Raw genomic sequence first — 17,924 nt, forward strand, 5'->3', positions numbered from 1 at the left:
TGGTTTTGCTTAGATGACTGCCCTGGAGGCACTGCAGGTGGGGGCCACAGCCAGACAGCTGGAGCAGCATCCACCAGAGGTGCAGCCCAACCCAAACAAACTGAACACTGGCAAACTCATCTGAATGAACAGCAGGCCTTGGGCATCCCTCTGCCTGGATGTTTGTACCACGCTCTGTGGAATGATGTCAGTGCCTTGGGATGCTCTTCCTCCTCCCGAGCAGAACCAAAACACTAGAGAGCGCCATGGATTTGCAGATTTTGGCTTGTGAAGTGCAGTCTGAGGCTGTGAGTGCTCCTTAAGGGGGAGGATGTAGAGGGAGCTGTGCTCGGGATCCAGCCCGGACTCTGCTGGGTGCTCGGTGCTCGGGAAGACTTGGGTATGGAGAGCTGGCTTCCCTTTGGATATGGGAGCTGCAGATGCAGACCAGGATGAAATGTCCCAGGAGATGCCCATGAGGAGCTTCACAAGAGGACTGACTTTATTTTTGAGCTCACACTTCCCAGTCCTCGTGAAGAAAAATTTTAATTTTCAAGTCCTTCAATACATGAACAATGTTTAATATTTCAGTACGTTTGAGTGGCTGAGTCATTTCTTTAAAAGCAAGCTGGATCAGATTGTTTTGCTGTCTCTTATTCCCAGCCATGCAGAAGTCATGGACTCCACAAGGGCTTCACTTAGGCTCTACCCTCTCCTTCCTTGTGGGAGGGTGAGAAGCTCATGAACATTTTAGCAGTGCCCCTGCTGTTACAGCATGCTCTGTCCTGTGTCTTCTCCCATCGTCCAAGGCCACCTGAAGCTCCCCTCTGCCCTGACTTGGGGAAGCAGTCTGCGTGGAATCACGCTCCTCTTAATCACTGATCATGTGATGCTGATGACTAAACCTTCATTATAATGAGCTGTCCTTTTTTTAACTCCCCTACAGAAAAAGGAGGCTTCACTGAAACCTGACTTATCTTTCAGAAGATGTCCATCTCCATGTATTCAGAAGCACTTTTTCACATAGAAATTTAGGAGCTTTTTTAAAGGGAGGTGATCTGTAGATATTTTGGGATTTAAAGTTCACTATTTTTCTTCTCCATTTCTTGTGCTACTTAATCTAAAAGGCTAAATGAAGTCTTGCCATTATTTTTCCTCTCTCATATTTTTTATTGTTTTGTGGATGTTTTATTATCTTGACATTTCTGAAAACATTTCCTGTTGTGAGAGCCGAAAAATAATAAAAGTGAAAGAAAATGGTAGAAAATGGAAAAGGTGGTAGTGAAAGGATGTTTAGGATGAGATGTTTCTAACTGAAGCTGCTAGCAGGAAGAAGAGATGAGAGAATAATTTTTTTCCCACCCTCATCAAAATTCTTAATGATGTTTAGAAGTTTAATTGGGGAAAAAAACCAGATTTTGTTATGTCTGAATGGATACAATTTTCCCTGTCCTGCTCTGACCTTCCTCGGTTCTTACTGCTGGCCCTCTCTGCCCCTTAGACTTCATCAGAAGCACCTGGGAACAGCAGATAAGGAGGAGCCTTGAGGCAGAGCACCTTGGGAGCAGTGCTGGAGGTATCTGTGTGGTTGGGGGGAACCCCATGGACATGAGGAGCTTCTGTCCAGGGGGAAAACATCCAGGGTGAGCCTTTCCCCACTGTGCTCTGAGAACTGCCTCTCTCCTCTCCTTGGGAGGGGGATATCACCCATCCAGCACAGATCCAGATCAGTATTTCCAAGCATGATGATGTGCCTGGCAGCAGGCAGAGGATTACTGGCTGCAGAAATAACTTTTCAGGAAGTGCCTTTTTAAGATTTTATCTTTTTTTGTTTGGAGAATGTTTGAGCTATGCAAATCCCTGAAGAAAACAACCCTGGACACACAGCTCTTGAAATGAAGAAGAATGAGCACTAAGTTAGAAAAATGGGGCAAATCACCCAGAAATACATCAGAGTTCAGTGGAGGTATTGGAATTAGATAATAGGAATGATCTGGGAGGTTTTGTGATGGGAATATTGCCAAGCTGCAAATATACTATAAATGTCTCAGGGACTGAGGCACACAGGATATAAACCTTTTGAAAAAGAACAGATTTCATGGCTCTGCTACTCTGAGAACAATGTGTTTACTGGGAATGTTGGACTAAAACTGAATTTCTCCATCAACAACTATTGTCAGTGTGTGCTGTGTTGTAAGTGGGCAGGGGACTTCTGCCTGCATTAAATTAAGGAGTGCAGTGTTAGGAATTGTTTCCTTACTCGGGATGGCGTCACTCCAAGCCTCAAGGTAATTTATATCTCAGGTAGGCATTCTGTAGTTTAACAAGGCTAAATATGGACAAATGGAAGCCCAATGTGGGAGCAGATGCACTGGAAGCAACAGCAGAGTTTATGGTGAGTGGTTGAATATCCTTCATATTGTAGAAACAAGCATAAGCAGTTAGTTGTTTTTTTTCACTGGATTTTGGGACAAAGCACAGCTGGTACAAAGCTTTAGCATGAATTCAAATGTTGCTGTTTATTAATGCAGTAAGTGATTATTTACAAGTCCTAGTTTTTTCTTTGCTGTTTAATACTTTGACAGCCACAGACCTATGTAGCATGTTGCAAACATAAGGTTTTTAGGGAAAATCAGCTGCTTGTTCTTACAGTATTTGGCAAGGCAGGAGAACTTAGTCACAACTTGCTAGAGGTAATCTTGCATCTTCCTTGGCAAAGAATGGGTGGGAAGAAAGAGACAGGGTGTCAGTATCCTTCTGGTCAGTGTAAAAATAGCAAGTTGGAAAAGAAGTCACACAGATGAGTTAACCATTTTTCATCTCTCTGCTTAGAGAACCGGGAAAAAGTGTGTTTGACAAATGAATTACCACATCAGCCCCTCAGCAAAAGAAAACCTTTCTGAGCAAGAAAAGAACTATCCTTTCCCAGTTATTTTGTAGTTCTTACTTCAGTCTTTCAGGAATAATGGTTATTTGGTGGCTTCTTTTAAAGTGTGGGTTCAGGGTTTTTTTCCAAAATATTTTTTCCCTTCCAAAGAAGAAAGAAGTCAGCATGTAGAGATATTAATTGGTTGTGCCCTCCTTGCTCCAGGAGTGCTGGTGGAAAAAGAAACCCAGGGATCATCCCTAGAACACATAGGCTTCGTAATATCTGGCACTAGGCAGCAGGCAAGATGAAAGCGTGTCTCTTGACAGCCAGCTTCATACTGGCAGCCTTTACTCCAGGCAACAAATTAATCCACTCAGCTGTGTTCTGCATAATTGTTGATACTGTCTTAATTGGTGCCATACGTTTCCCCATGTCGACATGTCCATCATGTTAATGTCTAGGGACTATTGTTTCCTGCCAGCCCAGGAGCAGCCCAGCCTGCTCCATCCCAGCTGAACTCCTACCTGAAATGCCTTAGCAAGAAATTGGGCGTTATGGCAAGGGGAAAATGAAGGGCCATGTTGGGGCATGACTCAAAATTCACGGGAAAAAGAAGTGGGACTCCTGATTCCAGTAGTGTTTGGAGATGAGCCAGCGGTTCCAGGGCTCTCTCAAGGCAATCAAGTTTAGCTGAAGTCAAGTCTGAGGGCAAAGCAGCTTATTCTCCTGCTCCCAGGAAATCTGTGGCAGGCGAATGTTTTCCAAGCTGGGGGGCATCCGGGTCAAGGCGGCTGCAGAGCTAATTGACCCCAGAGCAGTGGCTGTGTGGGTTGGGATTATCACTCCGAATTTCATCCATTAATGAACTGGCAGCCAAGGCAGAGCCTGGAGTGCGAGCGCAACCCGCTGTCCCTCCTCCATGTGCTGTGCTACCGGGGCTGGAAGCTGCCAGGGAGGCAGGGAGCTGGATGCAGCCCAGGCTGAGGTGTGATATCCATGCAGGGACATAGATAGTCAGCTCCTGAGAGGGAACAGCCATCTCAGCACCTGGCAAAGGCATGGCTGATCCCTCCCTCCCTGCCGAGGCAGGGTACAGGCACTGGGTGTCGTTACCTCCGAAGCATCAGCCTCAAAAGCTCCTCAGTTAGACACTGAAATAAAAAGGCACTTGTGACCACCTTCGTGGTCGCTTGCACACCTCCTAAATAAGAAGCAGTACCATTCCTTTGGTTCACTGAGGATTTCTGTGCTTACAGCCAATGGAGGTTGGAAGCAGCCAGGATCCTTATGATGGGCACCTCGCTGAGGGTTGGGTGGGAGCTCAGTAATTCTGTGTTCCAAGTGCTGGAAGCATGAACTGTGTCAGCAGCAAACTGAGGAGGATCAAATGTTCAGTAACATTTTATTCAGTAGGTGATACCCCTGCTAAGCACTGAATTATCTGGTTTGGGAAAAATGGCACACAATCTGGGATGTGGAGCTTTACTGTAGAGTAAATGTGCAGGGAGGGCAAATAGTTTTTCCCAGATGACCCTGCCTTGGACACCTCTGGGTGCTACTTTACTTCTGCAATTAAATTGTTCACTGTAACATTGCCTATGCACAAAAACATGCACACACACACTCTTTTTCCCTCTCTCTCTGCTCCTAAAGTTAATTGATATGAAATTCACTTATTTTCATCACTTCATGTGCCATCATTTCTTGTTCAAGCTGTTGGCTGGTTTTAGGCAAAAATATGTATGTAGAGATGAGAGAAAGACAGTTTTTCCCCTATCCTTTTGTAAAGCCATCAGGGTGTATTTAGGCTATGGCCAATGCATGGTTGAAAAGCTCATTTAAGAGAGCAGCAAGACACTGGGAAACACTTGTTTTGCAAAGGTTGTAAATTCTAATGTTGACATTTGGGTGTGGAGCAGAGGGAAGCAGGAGGAGAATAAATGCCAAAATAAATGTGCTACCATAATTTTCAGGGGAATAAGGTTGCATGGGTTTTTTCAAGTGTAGCTAGAAAATATAAGTCTGCTGAGCCATAGTGTTTTATTTAAAAGTCTTCACATTCTCTGAAACCTGTTTTTGCTCGTGGAATGCAGTGGCAGTATTGGTAATCAAAATGCCAAGAGAAATGTTATTTTTATTGAAAGCTGTGAACTCCCTTACCCTTTGTGGTTTCCAGGAACCAGTATTGGGAAAATAAATAAAATAAAATGTTGCTTCAGAAGGTTCATGTGAGAGACAGATGAAATGGCTGAGCTAAAGGAAAACCTTTATGAAAAAGAAGCTAAGTGAGCCCTCCAAGCTATTTCTGGAGTCTCTTTGCACACCTTTGGTGAATCAAAGTACATCTGCAGTGCTGAGAGTGCCCTGTCTGATGGAATTTCAAGCTTGGAATCACAGCTTTCATACTAAATCCTGTCTAGCCTCAGAACTCAAAGGATATGGGCACCAGTTGGATGAGATTTCTTCCCTGAGTGTCTCAAGGAGGCTTCCATCAGTGCAGTCACTGCAGGGAGAGGTACAGCTGAGAAATGCAGCTTTTCCAGGAAGCAGAGGGAGGAAGTGTTGGCTTGATGCACAGAGGGATCATAATCCTTAGGCTGTCCTAATGAAAGCAACAGCCCAAGAGGTGATTTGAGGCCTCACCCAGAAGCAGAGCAGCCTCAACACCTTATCTCTGCTCCCTGAAGCAGGGCAGGATTGGCCAGAGTGCTGCTGCTGCTGCTGCTGCTGCTTGGAGATTGCTCTATTGGAATCTGGTAGGAAGCAGCTCAAAACAGGGATCCAGCTTGGGATCCTCAAGTTGCTGCTCGAGGTGTTTCTGAAGGGGAAAAAAACCCTCATACATTACATCAACCTGTTATGAAATAATTTCAGCTAAGCTTTCTGGAGAGCTCGAAAACATTTCCCCATGCCTTCACTGTAACAAGAAGTCCTTAAAGAATCCTGAAGTGTGTTTTGTCAGCACTTGAAGTCGAGATTACATCATCTTGTAATATATGTCTATAAAATCAAGGCATAGCAGACTTCCCTTTCAGAACGTGTGCTGCTGTGAAGGAGACTTGAACAGTGCATCTGCTGGTCAGAGTACAGTACTGCCTCCTTCCCCTGCTGCTTTAATTGCCTGTAGTAGCCTTTTCTAGCACAGGAAGTTTATATTATCTTTTCCAATTTAAACTTTATTAATGTTGAGTAAGGAGCTGGCCTTTGGATACTTTGTCTAATGTAGTTACTTGAGCACTTGGAACTTAGGGACCTAAAATGATAAACTAATGCTACAAAATTACATGTTGTATTTCATGAGAATTGTATTTTAGAATATATTTCTATTATACAATCATCAGATGCTGTTTTTCCATATGATTCAGTTTAATCAAGATACCATTATTTACTCCTTCTGCATTTCTAGTAGTTTTTTTTGCATTTTTGGGGGGAAAGAAAAGGTCACAAATAGATTTGGCTCAAATGCTGCAGTGCCTTTAGGTTGCTTCTGCTTTTGACCAAGTCTAAACATTTCTTATCCTCAAAAAATACCACTTCTGGAAGTGGGGATGCTTTGCTGGGGCTAATGGCAGCTCAGGGAGGAATGGTAGTGTTTTGTTATCACTTCTCAGAGGCTGCCATGACAGCAAGCTGAGAGCCTTCACCCCCCTCTCAGCTCCCACCTTGCCTTCCATGAACACCTCCAGCCTTGTTCACCCTTGCTCAGCTCATCAGGGGAGCAATTTCAGCCCAAAACAGAACCCTTGTAAATCACATATTAAAAGTGTTATACAAGCCTGTGCACCAAGTGGGGAAGGTGCACACAAGGTACATTGTTCACACGTGGCTGTAACTGAAGCCAGAAAGGGCAAGAAAAGGGGAGTGAGGCCACAGAAAAGTCTCAAAGGAAAAGGCCCCAGCTGGGCACCAGCATCACCATGAGCCTAGCAGGTCACTGGCTGATGGCTGCAGCTGCATTCAGCTCTTGGAAGCCTTTCTTAATTCAGAGCCACAGGAGGAGGCCCCAGGAGCACCCAGGAGCCTGAAAAAATTCAGATCCCTGCTCAGTGAGCAAAGAGGGTGCTGATGGAAGTCAAGGGGAAAGGATCAGCTTCCCCCAGGGCAGGGTCCAGGTGGGAGCGAGGGGAGGAGGCAGCAGGATATCTGGAGGGGTCAGAAGGGCTGTCTCCCAACTTTGAAAGATGGGGCTGTTTGTCAGGGAGCAACAAATCACTGTGAGATCCAGAGTCAAAGGGAAAATGTCCTGAAAATGCTCCAGTGGCATTTTTGGACCAAAAGCCAAAGGCTGGGTCTCCTGACAGCTGGAGGTGTTGAGAAAGCAGCTGGGCTGCTGTCACCCTGTGGCCAGTGACCCTGCACTTGGCAATTTAAATTAAGCTGTCATGCACCTCAAGATTTTTCTGCTTTCATCTTGGCCCACCTAAATTCTGTCTACTTGATTTTTTTTTCCCAAGGATGCAGGCAAGACCAAGGGAGAAATAGCCAACATAATTGGAGTATTTTTATTTGAGGGAACAATTTGAAATAGTTTTAATGTTTAGCTGTAAAAATGACTTTAATATTTTAGATGGGCTTTAATCCATCCTCCTAAGTCTTTCCTTTTCCCCCCGGGTTAAACTTGAACTTCGTAAGCACTGATGATATGAAAAGATATAATTAAATAAATGTATCTAAAGAAATTAAGTGCATTAAGATTCTGCCAAGCTTTGTGCAGGGCTAACCTCTCTTAGCTCTTATTTGGTGTTATATCTGGGCTCTCTTCCAAAACTTTGCAAGCCTTGTGTGGCTTTCTAGGCCTCACTGAAGCTGTGTGCCAGTGTACAGTGCTGCTGGATGTATCCCCATGGGGGTTGAATGGGTGATTCCCCATGCCAGAGGCTGTGCCCAGCTGTGGTGGGAACATCTGAAAACACAAGGAGGTGGAGCATAAAGTTGTAATTAAGTTCCAACTTTCAGAGTTGGTTCGAGCACATTTAAAAACAGAGCAGGGTGAGGCAGGTCTGGGCTGCCTTGAATGTTTTTCTCAGCTGCTGGTGGTGCTGGCTGCCTGTGATCTTGCTGCTGGAGAGATGCAAGATCTTGCTGTGTTGACAGCAAGCAGTGATTCTTCTGCCACCTTGGTAGTTCTCAAATGAGGGCTGCACTTCCCACTGGGAAAGGTCTTTATTGAGAGTTGTGCTGAGAGAGGTGTAACCTGCAGTTCCTGGAAACTCTCAGTGGTCACAGCCTGGGGACCTCAGCTCAGGACTTTTATTGACCTTATTTCATGAAAAGTGCTTTTTTGGTTGTTACTGCCCTTTGTCCTTCCTCTGCTCACCTCCAAAGGAGCTCAGCTCTGTCACCACCAAAACTCTGCAGCAGTACAGAGAGAACTGGGCACTTGGCCCATTTCTCAAAAGCAAGAGGAGATGAGTGAATTGCTCTGTATTCTGTCCATGAGGAGAGTGAGGTCATGGTGATGGTGCTTTGTGTTGGAGAGTTCATTATTAATTGTGTTATCTCGACTTTCATGCTGTCTTTGTGATGTACCAAATGACCACCCTTTAGCAATGCAAAGCACTCCATCTCTGGGTTACACAATACCTCTGGGTTCTGGCTTTCATTAAATTTGTTCTGCTCTGTGTGTGCACAGCATTCCTTTCCCCTTAAGACAGGCTTTTAAGCAAACCAGGCCGTAAAAATATTTACATTTTTCTATAACATTTGGTCTGTACACAGTCAAACAAGCATGGCACTGACCAAGAAGTTGTGGGACTGGCATTCAGTGGGAATGGGGCATCTTAAGGTGCGACAGGCTGGCTTGCCTTGCTCCTGTCCCTGCACTGAGGAGACAATCTCACATGGAAATGTCTCTGGGGCCATCAAACTCCTCTGCAGGTGCCAGAAAGAGGCAGTGTGTTGTGCCTATCTAAACATAATGCCAAGCAGCAGATTGTTAACATTATTTTACTCATGGGAAAAGCTCTTCTCTGTTTTAAAGAAAGATCTGGTATTTATTCAAGACATGTTTGATGCATTTTAAACCCCTGCATAGCAAGGAGACTATAGTAGATGCCTTCAGCACTGCTTTAGGCTTTTAGTTAAAGTGTCTTCTCTCCTGAGTCAGTCTTGATCCCTCACCTACTTCCCTGCATGCTGCTGACATCAGCTCTGTGACTGATGGTGCAGGATCTGGGTTTTGGGGCTTATCTTGCAGAGCAAAGGTTTGTTGCATGTTCCATGTTCCCTGTTCTTTGTACCCCTGTTGTGAAGCAACCGTGGCAGTCAGGAAAGAGAACTGGAGAGGGACTTTTGACAAGGGCATGTAGTGATTTGAGAGAATGGCTTTAAACTGGCTGAGGGCAGGGTTAGGTCAGATATTAGGGAGAAATTCCTTACTCAGAGGGCAGTGAGGCACTGGAACAGGTTGCTCAGAGAAGCTGTGGATGCCATAGTTCAAGGCCACATGGAATGGGGCTTTAGCCACCTGGCTGAGTGGGAGATGTCCCTGCCTGTGGGAGGGGATTGGAACTAGGTAAGCTTTTAGGTCCCTTCCAACCCAAACCATTCTGTGTCTCTGTGATTCAAGTGAGCTCAGGGATGAACTCACTTGAATCCTCAAGGATGAGGAGGGGACCAACCAGGCTGGGACAAGGATAGAGCCTGGGACAGGTGCTCCAGCCCTCAGCATGGTGAGTGCTTGGTGATGCAGGGGTTTGCTGGAACTTCCTGAATCCAGGTGTCCCAGTTCCACTGAAATTCAGTGGGATTCTGACTCCAGGCACTCTGTCACATGTCCCATGCTGTTACAAGTGGGCCTTAAGTAGATACAGGGACTTTCCAGTATGCCTGGCCACCTCAGTCCTGGTCAGTGAAAGGTAGCAGCTTTGGCATGTTTGAAAAATCCCACTAGACATTTACTGCAACCTTCCTTAGCCAATCGCTCATCGAGACTCCCTTTCCTTTTGGCTGTACTGGAATAGCTGTGAAGATGGAGGGAACAGAAATGCAGGAATCAGGCCCCTTGACTGCCCTGAAAGACATCTTTTCTAGGTGTTAAGGCAATTAGCTGTCTTTCTCTGTTGTGAGAAAAAAAACCTTATACTGGATTTATATAAATTTATGTATTTTTATATAAATATATATATATGTATATTGCTGTGGTTAAGCACAGTATACACTACACTGTCTGATGTATCCACTGAAAAGTCAAGAAACAGTTTCTGTAAGAGCCACAATGTATTTCCCTGTTGTACTGGGTGGATATATGAATATGATTTTATGTATCCTTTCACTTATAAATGCCTGCATAAATACAAAAATATCTCTATATCTATCGTTCCATGACTCTCATCTGTCATTTCGCTATGGACTGTATGTGTGATCAATCTATCTATCTTAGTTTAAGCCTATATCCATCATAGCAAAGTGTTTGTGTTTTTTACAGAAATACTTCTTTTTGTTCTGACACATGAATCTACTTTGCAGGATGATGCTCTGAGGAGACACTGAAGAGCTGTGAAGAGCTGGGAGGTGGCAGGTACAGGGGGGAGCAGCTCCTGGCTTCCCTGGAACATCCCCCTGAAGCTGACATTTATGGTAAATACTTCCTGCTGATGGCATTATTGCAGGAAATACTAAATGGATCTGATGTTGAATACTTACAGTCTCACCTTTCCTGATATCTCTATGTTAATGTAACATTAATTATTCCTGACTTACAATGCTGTTGAATGTTGATAAAGGGTGAATTGCTACTTGAAATGCTGATCCTGACAGTCTTGTGGCAGACACTAAAATGTACTTTTGCAGTCTTAGGGGAAAAAAAGGGAATACATTACTCCTCTGATTATAGCACTTCAGAGGAAACATATTCCAGTCACATCCCATGGAGCGCTCACCTGAATCCCTCTTGCCTTCAGTAGCCACTGCCTTTGCACACGACATAAAAGGAATATACATTTCCCTTTTCTTTATTTAAAATTTTATAGCAATTGCTGATGTGGGTTTAGCTCAGCATGTGTGAACAGATCCCTGCAAGAAGGATGCTGTGTGTCCATGGAGCAGTGGGCATTTCCTTCACCTGACAGCTGGCACATCGGAGTAAAACCTGTGGAGCAAACAGAGAGAGACCAATTCCCACTGGTATCACTTTCCCTGCAATTTTGAATCTGAGTTCTTTTGCCTCCAAACTCTTGTCATTGCCCATTTCTGTGCCCCTGCTGTTTATCTGTTGTGTAACACTGCCACTTTCATGGTATAAAGAACATGGGAACTGTAACAAAGTTGAGGACTGGCAGGACTGGGAAACCACAGGGATTCATTTCCCATTGAGCCTGTCAGCTGTGGGCAGCTCCAAAATTCTCCTCCTCAGTGCTGTAGGAAGAAATAACCTCTGTCCCTCCCCAAAATCCCCACCTGTGTGGCAGGGGAAGGGCTGAGGAAGGGAGGAGAAATGCTTATAAAGTAGGATTTTGAAGAACCTTCTTCCACTGTCCTGCACAAGCAACCACTTGTGGCCTTCACTGTAGGAAAAAATGTTCCACCTCTCAGAGGGTGTTTGAGGTTTCTGTTTGTTTGTTTGTTTATTTAAAAAGAAAGCATCTGGCATTTGTGTGCAAACATTAATGAGTCATTTAAAATAGACTCAGCACTGCACTTGTGAGGCTGGAATATTCCAGCTAGAAGAAATGAGATGAGAGGGAGCTGGCACACCCTGGAGGACTGCTTTCCAAGGATGAGGAGGAGACACAAATTTAATTTTTACCTCCCTCCTCTTCCCACCTCACCACGACTCCTGAGAGCACTTCCAGCCTTCTAAAACCCCTTGGTGAGCACTTTGAAATCAGAACTCAAGTGGGTCTCTTTGAGGCTGCTGTGCCCTCTGTTAAGAGCCCAGCACTTGGCTGTGGGTCTCTCCAAGGAAAGCAGTTTATTTCTGGCACTGCAGAGGGCCACAAATAGACCTGCTGGTGGGGAGGGACAAGTGTGGCTTGGTCTGGTTCTGTCCTTTCTGCAGTGTCAGCTGGAACCACTCAAGCCCATTAAATTTCAGAAATATATCGCAAGTGAGGCTCTAAGAAGACTCAGCCATGTTCTTGGAGGTTCCTGAGCAGCACAGAAGGCTGGAAAGCCCTGGTTGGAGCAATATTTGATTCCAGCAGCATTCCAGCAGATGGGGATCCGTTTCTTTTTTGGGCAATAGGAACTTCTGGAGGTTTTTTACAGGAGAAAATTTCCCACTATAAATAAAACATTTAAATCTCCAGCAGTAAAACACTCAGAGAATTCCAGTTTTGGGAGCAAGAAACCTTCCTGCTTTAGATTTATCTCTGGGAAGGAGCTGTAAGCTCAGTCTCCCAACAGGAAGAGGTATTTTTGTGTCAGGTTACACTTCCAGCATCTGTTCTGTCACTGGCAGCATGATGACACTGTGCTGGCTGTGCCAAGTATTTTCCTTCTGTAATTCCTCCAAGATTATTAGAAGGAAGCTGCTGCATCATATACAAGTACTTGATTTTGTTTTGTGTTTGGTTTTGTCTGTTTCTGCTTCTCAGGCCTTTACTACAGAGAGGAAAACAAGAACTGAAGTAACTCCAGCACCTGGGATATGTTTGAGAAATGGAGAAATCTGTGTGATGAAAGCACCTGCTGAAACTTCCCCCATGCACCCAGAGAGATGCTCTCTTGAGTTCCTCCCCTCTATCATTGTGAAATCATTCATCTTCTAAATTATTTTTGTAGATGACTGCTGAATCATGCACAGAAACTCTCATAGAAGGGAGAGCAAAGACTTCCTCAGACAGTGCTCGGCAGTGAAGGATGGTTGAATGGACTTTCCTGGCTGCTGCTGCAGAGAAGGCTCAGGACATGCAGGTTCAACACCCCTGTTCATGGAAGTGTTTTGCATTTGAGGAAAAGCTATAATTTAAAAAATTTATTTTAGATAGGCGTAGCTTAATTCCTTTTGCCTTTGGAAGCAGCTGTGTCTCTGTGTGTGGAGCAGCTTTACTGTGTCAAACTGTACCAGCTCCAGAGGTTCTTTGTGCTGCACCAGCGTTCATAAACCCTTACAGCTTCCATGTGGGGATGAACCTTTGGTGTCCCTCCATCTCCTGGGGGTGTCACTTCCTGTGGACAGCTGGGCCCAGGCTCTTGAGATGTAAGAGGGGAATGTATTTCAGTCTGTTGGGGCTCTTTGAAGAAGTGATGCAGCTGGTTGGTCTGCTGAGGAGCTTGGATGCTTCCCAGGGATTGCTCTGGTGTTTGGTCATCATCCCACAGGCTTTGTAAGGAAGGTTGCTTGATTTTGAGCAGGATGCTTCGTACTCCTGCATACTGCATGCTCTGGAGTGCTGTGTGGAGGGAAGGTTAGAGGTGAGCCACATAAAAGCATATATGAAGGAGAGAGTAGACACCTTTCATGGTTAAATTAATTTGGAACCAGGGTGCCCAAACAGGGACAATGCTGCAGGGAAGGATTTTGGTGATTCTCTCTTTTAGTGCTGCTTGTGAAAAAGGACCCCTGCTTACACAAGAGAGAAGATATCCAGGGCTAGAAATGTGAGTGGTGAGTGAAGGAGAGGAAGGGCAGGTGAAGTGGTTGCTGAAGGAATCACAAAACATTGAGGAGTGTCTGCAGAGGGGCTGAGCCTCTGTACCCGGGCTAATGCAATAATTAATCCTTTGTGATCCTGACAGATGCCTGCAGAGAAGCAGAAACAAAAGATTGTAGTCTGACAGTGATTAATGCATCATTAGTTGTCAGATTAAGACTTTTGGAAGTGGGTAGATAAGCCCTAGGCCAGGTTGTTGATTGTGTTTGGGAAAACTGCAGAGGCTGACAGCATGGGGGAAGCTGGGCTTCAGCAGTTACCGCAGGCACTTACTGTGCTTCATCTGAAACCAAGCTGTTAACAGGACAGGAGGAGAAATGCGTGTGCAATTTATCAAAAAAAAGTTCTGCCTCAAGCATGGGTTATACTGAAAAAGTGACAAAAGCCAGAGTCGACCCCAGCCTGTGTTACCCCGGCATCTTTGCAGGGTGTGGGAGAGGCTGGGCTGGCTGCAGGTCATTGCTGCCATCCAGGACGCTGTGGCATCCCTGCGGAGGAGGGAAATGCAGCTCTTGCTGTCTGTGCTCACTGCTGGGAGGCTGGAGGGGCTGTTGGGGAGCTCCTGGTGCCCCTCAGGATGGGCAGCAGAGAGGATGGGAGCTGCTTGGGGCAGCACAGAGGTGTTCCCAGGGACAGTCCAGCCTCTCATGCTGCTGCAGCAAAAGGCATTGCCTGGGAGGGCTGTGGTGCTCCTGCTGCTGGTTCCTGCTGGGGATGGGGACAGCCCTATTGCTAGAGACTCACCTGAGAGCTGGAGGGGAGATGTTTGGATGGGAGCAACTCTGAGAACCTGGGAGCAGGTTCACAGCCGTCCAGGGAGGCTGTGAGTCAAAACAGGAGGCAGCGGGCAAGTTCAGGCACCTCCAAGGCTAGGCAGCAGTGGAGTGGGAATATGGAGCTCCCAGATCACAGATTTTCAACCAGGATACCCAAATTCTTCCAAAATCTTTCTCAGGGTGCCTGTGGTACTTGCCTATGTTTTACTGTAACAGCTGCAGCAGCCTTTAATCTCTCCTCATGCTCTCCTGCTGTATGTTGGGGTTACCTCTGCTGAACCCTGTTTTGCAACGAGTGCTGCTTGTCCCTATGTCAAAGTTCCTGCAGACAATCAAAATATTTAACATACAACGTTGCTCTGTGGCTCTGCCTAATCCTCAAACCGGTTTCCAAGCTTCTCAACACGTATATTTTTGTCAGTTTTTGGAAGAGGGATTTGCTGAGGAGCAAATCTCCACAAAGAGCTGGAGAAAGAGGATGGCTGTCAGCCCTGCTTAGCCTTGGTTGGTTTGGCATGAACAGGGGTCTGAACACATCCCTCCACCTCAAGTGCCCAGCACTGCATAGGACCAACATTGAAGTGTTAATTAAGGTCACATGTGGCCATCCTGTGTTGCCCCATTTTCCTCTGTGTGTCTGAATGGAAGTGCTTTAATCCTTTCAGTTCTTCATGTGAAGAGCTGTTGACACCCTGTGTCTGTCCCATGGGGGTGATGAGTGTCACAGTCTGATCCTGCTGTTCCCCGTGCATCAGGGGCTCTCTGGAACCTGTTCCAACTCTCTTCCAGCCTCAGCTCCCAGTTTCAGTCCTAAACAAAATTTTATTTTGTTTTCAGGATGTTTCCTCTTGTTTTCCCATTGTCATTCACTGTGAGGAGAACTGCCTCAGTTCTTCTCCAGAGTAACACAAAGCAAAAGAAAAAGAGCTTTTGCACATCCTCCCAGGTAGGGCTCGTTGTCTGTAGGGGCATCCAGCCTGCAGCACCAAGGAGCTGCTCAAAACCTTCCAGAACTGAGCTCCCATCCCTGAGAATGTGGAGCCGTGTGCTTGGGCTGATACAAACTGATGTAGATCTACTGATGTCTGTCCAGTTTATACAAGCCAAAAATATGGCTTAAAGTAAGAGAATCACCCTCCTAGAATGTAGCCAGCTCTGAAGCATACCTGTCCCATGGGATTGCTGAGAAGTGAAAGGTGCTCCCACCCTTTTTGACTGAAAACCTACAAATAAATCACAAATCTACCACGGAAGAAAGGCTTCAGTGCCAGGTGTGAGTCCCTTTGCCCTCTGTAAAATGTCACAGTTATACAGCTCCATAAATGAACTGACATGTGCATCTTTTGTCTTTATATTTTTTTCTTTTTTGAAATGTTCTGATTTCTTGAGGGGGAGCCCAACTTGCTGGGGCCAAGAGGCTTCTTGCAGTTAGGGGTAGGGCTGCAAGACCACAGGCTCCAAACTCCATACCAAAAGGAACAAGGAGATGGAGCAAGACAGAGGCAGACTACCAGGCACTGCAAACCTGAGCTTTCCCTGGGGTTGCCCATGTGTGAAATCACAGGATTTTTCCAAGGTGAAAGGCATCAGCAGCCGTGCTGGCTGGTGGAGCAGGAGCTAGCACTGCCAGCCCTACAAAGCTGCGTCCTGGAAAGAGCTGCTGGGATCGGAAAGTGGAGTTTATTAACTCCAGATTTTTATGGTGAGGCTGGCATGCCAACAACAGGGTCGGAACACAAAGGATCCCTTGCAGATATAAATCAGGGGAAGGCATCTCCAAAGGCTCCTGCCAGCCTGAGTCACACAGCCCCTGTGCCAAGTGCCAGCTGCCGAGTGGCAGCGGGCCCGCAGCTGAGTCACAGGCTCCCAGCTCAGGGGGCATCACTGGTGTCCTGATTAGCAAACCCACTGAGAAAGTGCTGTGCTGACTGCAGGGCACAGGTGTCCCAGACAGAAGATCTGTCCCTTACTGATGGGCCAAGGGAGCTTGGGGGGCAGCTGGTCAGTCTCTGGTGGAAAAGGAGGAGGTGAGTTATAGGTCCTGTGGTGGCTCAGTTGATGAGAGGCTTTAGGGGATAGCCAAAGGATTTGTCCCTGATGAAGGAAGTAAGGCAATGGCTATCACTGTCCCAACTTCATTACCCTCCACCTGCTTGGAGGTGTTTAGAAATATCTTTATTATGCCATTTTGTCTTCAGGAACAGATGGAAAGGCTGGAAAGGTTATCTCCTACTGTGCTTGATACAGCTCCTCAGCTGAAAATAAGCATCCCTGGAGCTGATCCAGTACAGGGATCATGTGTGTGCACCCTTCATGTGTGCTGGCACAGCACTAGCTTTCCTGAGGGAAGGGTGGGAGCCTGAGCCTCCCCTCCTGTGGCTGCAGTGGACTCACACTCACCCAGCTGGCTGGCAGCTTAAAGCCCTGCTAACCCTGCTGGGAAAAGCACCCTTCCCTTTGTACAGTGTCCTTAAGGAAGGTTTAGTAGACGGTTGGGTACATCAGGAACAGCTGTCAGGATGAGGAAAACAGCAAACAACCCTCTTGTTGTGCTCCTCCTGTGCACTGTAATATCTCTCACCCCTTGGCTCCATTTCAAATGCTGACTTTCACTGACAAGTGAAAGGTTTCTTGTGGGTAAATTAGTAATTGTTCCTTTTCTGTTGGGTTTGTTTGTGGTTTTTTGTTTGTTTGTTTGTTCGATTGATTGGTTAGTTGATTACAGGGAAAGACCATATTTGGGGCCTGATGCTAGATCAGAATCGGAACTGGAACTTTAAATACAAAGCCCCAAAAGGTCCTGTAGGTCCTCAGCCTGCACTGAACAATTCTCTTGCTGCTGCTGAATACAGTAGGACACTGGGGAATGTGTTTTGCTGTTTAAATCTGTCCTGAACTTGCTACTTTTCATGTCCTTTTTAATAATTGATTATCCTGAACCTTCCCATAATGCTTGGAGTATAAACTTTTCATGGGGATGCTTTCCTGTTTGCACCCAACCTGCAGATCTTGATGTTAATATTTGATTGGGACCTTGTTGGTATTTCTGCAGAATAAATAGAGTTATCATATGTATCCAGAACTTAAAATTCAGGTGAGAGAAGCTTGTGTGAGCACAGGGATGAGCATTGCAGAGACAGGCAGAATAGAGTTCAGTTCTTTTTCTTTCCTTCTTGTGCCGCAGGACAAACCTTCCCCAAAAATGGAGGATTTGCCACATGTTTTCTATAACCAGCCAAATAAAATATTATGTTGGTTAGCATTCCAGGTCAGAGAAATAACTCAGGCTCTGGGCTTAGAATATTTTCTTCCTCACATTGGCTTCTCCTGAACGATAATCTTTAAAACTATGCATGTGGGGGATCAGATCCTGACCCCCATTTCATCTGCTTTGCACTGCTTCAAAAACTGCCCAGCAAGAACAAAGTGAGCTGAGCTGGTTGCTACAAGCACTGGGAACTTTTTCTGCACTGAAACAAGGGAAAAGCAAGCTGGAGTGGGCTGGAGTTATTCATACGGCTCGCTGTGTTGAGTAACCCAGTAGTTTTCTTTAAAGGCTCTGAGTAGCTTGGTTTATACAGCTTTTGTTTTCACTGTTTAAAATTGATATTTTGTTTTAACAATAATTCAGTCTTGGCCAGTTTATTTATAAAAAAAGTCTGCATTGTGTTTATCCATAACTATGCATCTCGGGAATTCCAATTT

At 45.7% G+C, this 17,924-nt stretch overlaps 1 long non-coding RNA gene across 3 annotated transcripts in view; it reads left to right on the forward strand.

Moving 5' to 3' along the window:
• LOC111926544 (uncharacterized) overlaps positions 1-17,924 on the forward strand; it is a 38,877-nt gene that overhangs the window by 11,444 nt on the left and 9,509 nt on the right. For 2 of the 3 annotated variants that reach the window (XR_015283824.1, XR_015283823.1), the window contains 2 exons: positions 10,316-10,426; positions 12,385-12,703. This is a non-coding gene — a long non-coding RNA (uncharacterized LOC111926544). Of the gene's footprint in view, positions 1-1,511; positions 1,623-10,315; positions 10,427-12,384; positions 15,559-17,924 lie in introns of those variants that run through there. The other variant, XR_015283822.1, reaches the window with a different exon arrangement.

Source organism: Cyanistes caeruleus, chromosome 2 (genome assembly GCF_971803275.1).
Source record: "Cyanistes caeruleus chromosome 2, bCyaCae1.hap1.1, whole genome shotgun sequence".
NCBI classification, from domain to species: Eukaryota; Metazoa; Chordata; class Aves; order Passeriformes; family Paridae; genus Cyanistes; species Cyanistes caeruleus.